Source organism: Podarcis gaigeae (assembly GCF_964106915.1).
Source record: "Podarcis gaigeae genome assembly, chromosome: 1".
Taxonomy (NCBI): domain Eukaryota; kingdom Metazoa; phylum Chordata; class Lepidosauria; order Squamata; family Lacertidae; genus Podarcis; species Podarcis gaigeae.
The window spans coordinates 94,731,069-94,737,937 of record NC_139678.1 but is presented as its reverse complement, the minus strand read 5'-3'; positions in this window follow the sequence as shown (position 1 = coordinate 94,737,937).

The window sequence follows — 6,869 nt, the reverse complement described above, 5'->3', positions numbered from 1 at the left end:
ATGCTAGAGCTTTGCAGTCAGGGACGTTTTTGGGACCCACAGTGCTGCACAGGCTGCTCTGTATGGGTCCCATGGATGGTCTGCCTTTGTACAGCAGCTTGGGCTCTGTGGCTTCTTGATTTTAAAAGTCAGTAACTCCCCTGGAAAGTAATCACTGCCAAGCCTTCCAACATTTTCAAAAGTTCTAGTTAAAATTGGTGTAATCAAATGCTTTATGGGAAACCTGTCATTACATTTCGATACGTTTCTTAATAGCTTTCTTAGGCAGGTATGAATTAACTTGATTTATCCTGTATTAAAAGAAAAATCTCATTTATCAAATGGATATGGAGCAGAGAATCATCTTTTTTTCTGACAAAAATCACACTGCAGCAATAGATGCTACAGACTTTTGAACTTTAGGTCTCCATCTGGAATAGAGAAAGTCACATAAGATTTTGTTGATTTTTTCATCTTGCACTGAAGATTTTTATGCGTTCCTTCTGTATTAAAAAGAAAAGTTATTTGTGCTTTCATCATCGGTTTCATAGATATCTTTCATTCCATCTGGCATTATCAAGTAGGATGAAGGAATTTCATCCTCATCAAAACTCAGGTATATTGTATATTTCCCTCTTTCCAGCATATGCAGTGCAAGCCTATGCAAGTCTACCCAAACAGAAGTCCTGCTGAATTCAATGTAACTTACTCCCAAGTAAGGATAGGTCAGATTGCAGCCTTAAGAAACTGTCTAAAATGGTATTGCATCCATCCATAACTGCAGTGTATAGATTCTGACATTTGAAATATAGATGATTTTATGCTGCAATTTCATATCAGAGCCATCATTTGGTTAGATGCCTTGGAAGGGTTACTACACAGCTCTTTATTTTAAGGATTATCCCTTATTTCAGAACATGATCTCTCCATGGAAAGCAAATAGATGTGCCTAATTTTGCAACACTCCAGCTACATTACATTTCATAAAGCAAACACACTAGCTCAATTGTAGCTCTTACTGCTGGAATTTTAATGAAGCAACCTTGGGCCCATGAAATGTTTTCAAATGTCTTTCGGAACACATTATTCCTGCTGAGAAATTTGTCACAAGGCTGTGGGAAGACTTGCAAAAGGCTGTTCTAACTGCTGCTTTCACATATCCTTTTCTTAAAATAAAATGTGCTTGTACATTCCACAGCTAAATTGATTTGACCTTTTGTAGTCAAAAACAGTACAAATTGGCTGTTTTTCCCCTAATAGATGATCATTCAGATGGTGGAAACAGACCTTTGGCTAATCCTCAAGATTGTCTAAATGGGATGCTGAATAGTTAGCAGTGCCCTACATGGGTGCGGAGCATGGCATTAGTGAGTTGCCATCCACCAGTTGCCTTCCCACTGCTGCACACCTCCAAAATACTGAGATAATAGCCATTATGCCTCCTCTTGTCACCACAGTTTCTCGTAAAGGCACCAGGTCCCCCTCTCAAATGCAACAGCACTCCATAGTCTTGTGACAAACCAACTTATGATCTGGTGACTGGTTCCATCTGCAGGGGTGAGGAACATTTTTCAATCCAAGTGCTGCATTCTCTTCTGGACTAACTTCCAAGAGTCACATGCCTGAAGTGGAGTGAGAGGTGGATAGAAGCAAGAGCAGGAGGATCAATAAATGTACAGTGGTACCTCGGGTTACATACACTTCAGGTTGCATACGCTTCAGGTTACAGACTCCGCTAACCCAGAAATAGTGCTTCAGGTTAAGAACTTTGCTTCAGGATGAGAACAGAGATTGTGCTCCAGCAGTGCGGCAGCAGCAGGAGGCCCCATTAGTTAAAGTGGTGCTTCAGGTTAAGAACAGTTTCAGGTTAAGAACGGACCTCTGGAACGAATTAAGTACTTAACCCAAGGTACCACTGTAAATGTATGGTAGGCTAGTTTCTACACACTCCTATATAGCCCGCCTGCCCCCCTCTATCCTCCATGCAGAAAAGTAAGAGGGATTTCTAGAGTTCAAAGGCACATTCCAGCCAGGCAGAAACACTCAGGGTGCAAAGCAAGCCCAGGGAGGGGCGTGGTCTAGGGAGAGGGGGCGTGGCCTGGGGAGACTTCCAAGAGCTGGATCCAAAGACCTGAAGGGTTGCATTTGGCCCAGGTCTGAGATTCCTCATTCCTGATTTACTGGATTGAAGATTATCTGCTTTGTGTGTGTAGAGAAACTAGTGTATAGTGAGAGGGTGTGGAAATCTAATCCAAGATTCTTTGATGTTTGGTGCTTTTCATACTAATGGTACAGATACACTGCTTTCCACAGTCCTTTGGCCTTGCTATTTACACATCAGTTTCACAGACAACCCCCCCCTCCCCCACATGCATAAATCACTGGGTGGGAATCCATGCAACTACAAGGGATGTGGAAGCCTATAATTGAGAAGCTACTGCCATGTTTCAGCCTGAATAACTCAGTTGGTTAAAGCATGGTGCTGAGAATGCCACGGTTGAAAGTTCAATCCATGTATGAGACAGCAGCATATTCCTGTATTGTAGGGGGTTGGACTAGATGATCCTCAGAGTCCCTTCCAACTGTACAATTGTATGATTCTCTGTAGGGTTTCCCTTTCAAACATCCAAGTCAATATAGTGGCACCTCAGGTTAAGTACTTAATTTGTTCCGGAGGTCCGTTCTTAACCTGAAACTGTGCTTAACCTGAAGCACCACTTTAGCTAATGGGGCCTCCTGCTCCTGCCGTGCCGCTGGAGCATGATTTCTGTTCTCATCCTGAAGCAAAGTTCTTAACCTGAAGCACTATTTCTGGGTTAGCGGAGTCTGTAACCTGAAGCGTATGTAACCCGAGGTGCCACTGTACAGAGATATCCAATGAGTGGAGTCAGTAGTAGTCCCCCCCTCCGCATGATTAAGCTGTAAAATAGATAATCTGTAGCAATGGATATATAATCTGCCAACTGAAAACAACTCTTTATCCATATGACAGTGTGGTCAAAAATAAATGTAAGTCTTTAAGGTGACACCAACTATTTATAGCGGCATGAAAATGTCTGGGAGGGCAGCACTGGATCCTGCTATGGGTGTGGAGGGGAGGTCTACAGATCATCTTCATTCCCCGTTGCCCAGAGTCAGAAATTTTATAATGAATGTGTGCTGAGGATATGCTAGGCTCAGTCTCCCATTGTGCCCCCTTTCCATTTCAAAATCCTGTCCTTTTTTAAAAGATAGAAAAGTAGCACTAAATGGATCTACACTTGCAAAGACTTTATATCTCTTCAGCACCGTGGTCAGAGAAAGAACGAAGAAGCACAGAGGGAAATAGAGATGGACAATGATTGGATGGTCATCATGTAGATGCCCCTTTAAAAGTAGGTGAATGAAGCATGGAAATCCCACACCGTATGCCTAGTGTGGAAACACCCTGTCTCTTTTCTAGGGAGACATCAATATGATACAAGGAAATCTCCATAGATTGGCTGGCCAAATCCTCATATCATACCAAAGCTGATGACCATTTAAAAACCTATTAAATGGCCACTGTGTTCCTTGATGTAACAGGATTGGGCGATGCAGTTCTGCACAGGGAATGTAATTTCATTATTAGTGGTTTCTATTCTATTCCAAATGCATACAAGGGATAGGAGCTGCCTCTTCTATGTTATCAGAGGTATGAGAGAAATGAAATAAACTGAAGGGAGGGGAGGGGAGGGGAGGGGAGGGGAAAGGAAAGGAAAGGAAAGGAAAGGAAGAGGGAAGGGAAGGGAAGGGAAGGGAAGGGAGTCATTCCACCTCAGCTTTCCACAGTTTTCTATTAATACAAGGTGGGGGCATAGCCCCACGCCAATGAAAAATCTCTAGGCAATTTTAAAAAGTGTAATGTCTCTCATTTTGCCCAAGAAAAGTTCTTTTATTAGTTTGGCTATTGAACAATTTTAGAGGTGAAAGGTATGGGACAGAAATGAATTGATGTAATTTTTTCCCGAAGGAAAAGACTAGCTTAATAACACGCAGCTGTAATGTATGAGCAGACACAAGTAGCGGCTTCAGAATGATGGCTTCGTGTCAGCTTCTGACAAGATGAATATGTGGTAGGAAGATTATATATTACATTGTGCACTGGCTTCTGCTAACTGGTTCTTATGAAACACTGTCAGCTTCATTCCCATCTTTCCCTCTCTCACACAACTCAACCTCTTCAGTGTGTCACTGTGGAATGAAAGCACCCTTTCCCGCTTATTTGTTTTAAATGGTGACACAGTGAAGAACCTGAAACCTGCTCTACTTCATTGGATAAAAGTTAAAGATACTGAAGACAAAATCCCAAAACTAGGACAATACATTGGTGTTAAAATGGTTGGTTGGTTAGTCAAACAATCAATTATGATCCAATTGACATTAGGCACTTCTAAGTTTTCTTGGTTTCAATAAGAAGCAGCTAAGCACATACTAATTGGGTTGGACAGTTTCATCTACATGGTTTCAGCATCCTCACAAATGCTACAACTGCAGGGGATGGTCCTGTTTCAGGACCAGCTCTCACAATTTAGCATGAGTGTGGGTAAGAGATGGAATCAGGTGAGGCAGCCAAAGAGCTGGACCATTGCCTTGAGGTGGTAGTGGGCAGAAGATGAAATCCAGACAAGATGAAGTCATTAATTCAGCTGCCAGAATGATGGAGCCAGATTCACCTTGGAGAGGAGGGCATTTCACAACCACCACAAAAAGGCCATCTCATGCAGCAGCGCCCCTAGAACAGTTGGGGAAATCCATGACTGTTTAAAGCAGTATAAGTGTTTTAAATGTACAGTGCAGATGGGGCCTAGGCCTGAACTGGCTTTGCCCACCCAGGCTAGCCATTGGATCCTTCTGGGCAGGGAGGTCTTCTTGTTGCAGCTCAGCCTTGCTTGAGCACCATGCCTTGTGTTTCTGGTCTTGTTCTCTGGCTCTAACTGTGATCTTTAGAGAAGTGGCAGGTTAGAAATAAACTAATAAATAATAACAACAACTTCCAGTTTGTCCTTTGGTCCTTCTGGCTTATTCTCAAACCCCATCTTCTGCTTTCTCTTGGACAACAGTTGCCCTTTGATCCTGTTTCATGACTCTCTCCAGAATGTACCCACAACCTAGCCCTGACAATTCTGGCTTGTATATTATTTTTATGCTACCTTAATACATTTGTGGGCTTTAGTTTATATTTATATGCTACTCATTTCATTGTGGTTTATTGCAAAACCACCCTGACTGAAGGGAAGGGCATACATTTAAATAAAGAGAGAGAGAGATGTCATTATACAATGTACCATCTCAGGCATTAATTTCAAGGGGCATGGAGGTTTCCTCATTCATAAAGGCAGAATTAGGACCCACCCACCCCCACAGGAAATGGGTAAAATAGTTGTCCTGACAAAGGGCTTCATGCAAAGTGGACCATCTGAATTCTGATCATCTGTAATGCCCTTACTGACTACCTAACAAATCACCATGTAAAAATCAAACATGACACCATACCTGCAGGACCTGACTCTGACAGATGGAGCTGTGTTTAAAGAGCTTCTTGTTGCCAGTTCCAATCAGGAAAATACACAAAAGCTAAGATCCAATGGGAGAAACAAAATTTTCAGCCCTTGGAAACAGACCAGAAAAGGGGCAACAGCAAAGAGCGGGGTGAACCACCTTAACTGCAATGTCAATAGCAAAAAAAAAAACTGTTGCAAAACTACTAATAACTCTGTTGTGCTCTTGCATCACTTCAGCGGTTTGTGTGGAGCAACTTTGAAATGCCCAGTGCTCAGTGTGGCAGGAATGCAGCCTTTTGTCATGATTGCACATAACTGCATGCAAATCATAACACTCTCAAGCTCCTTACCTTCAAAAACTTCCTTTTTTATTTCATTTCAAATGTAATTTAAAAAAAAAAAAACCTTCAGAATGAGTTGCTATAGTGTCTAGGACAATGAACTTACATCATGTCTTAGCTAATGGGACTTTGAACCTCACTGAATCTCTTGGCATACCATAATACAAATCATTAAACTTTTGGTTTCAACTCAATCATTAAATTGCAACAAAACCTTTAAGCAGCAGAATTAATTGTTTTTCATTATTATTTCATACTGCAAATTGCCTTCTACTGGGGTCCTTTTATTGCTGTGCAAACAACTTTAAAACTGGCAAAAGATATTGCAGCATAAATATTAATACAAAAGAATTAATGTGAAGATGCTGTAGGGAGTAATCTACTGTTGTTGGAGGGATGCAAAAAGTCACGCCAACAGGTCTCTGTTTTCTTTTCAGTTCTCTGGTTTAAACTAGGTACCCAACTGAGAACAGTTTCTGACCAAAGGATGGTTGTTGTTGTTTTGTCTTTGGCTATTTATTCATGATGTAAAGCAAACAACTGTTAACAATTGCAACCCTGGAAGTTGGCTCTTCACCTCACAGTCACTTGTCACAACTGGAATATAATTATTGACTTCCTTAATCTGTGCCAGTCTGTAGACCACTGTGAATGGAGAAAAGAAGCTAGCTTTGAGAGATTCTCTTTAGAAAGCATTCTCTCTCAAAGCAACCAGGTCATGTTATTGTCATACAAAGCTCGAAACAGCTTGGGACAAGGCTATCTACTGGACCACTTATATAGCATAGTCCAGTATAGGACCCCTATATAGGACCCCTATATAGGCTCAGTTGACCCCTGTGATCATTGGAAGAGGCCCTGCTGGAAAGTGGATTGCCATCTTGTGATATCACAGAATTGAGGTTTCATTATAGTGCCAAACCTTATTAGTTTACTCAGACTTCCCCTGATTATTAAAGTATTTTTCAGATTCACAACATATGCTGCTCAGTGTTGTGATTCAGTACAGTATTTTATTGTATTTTGC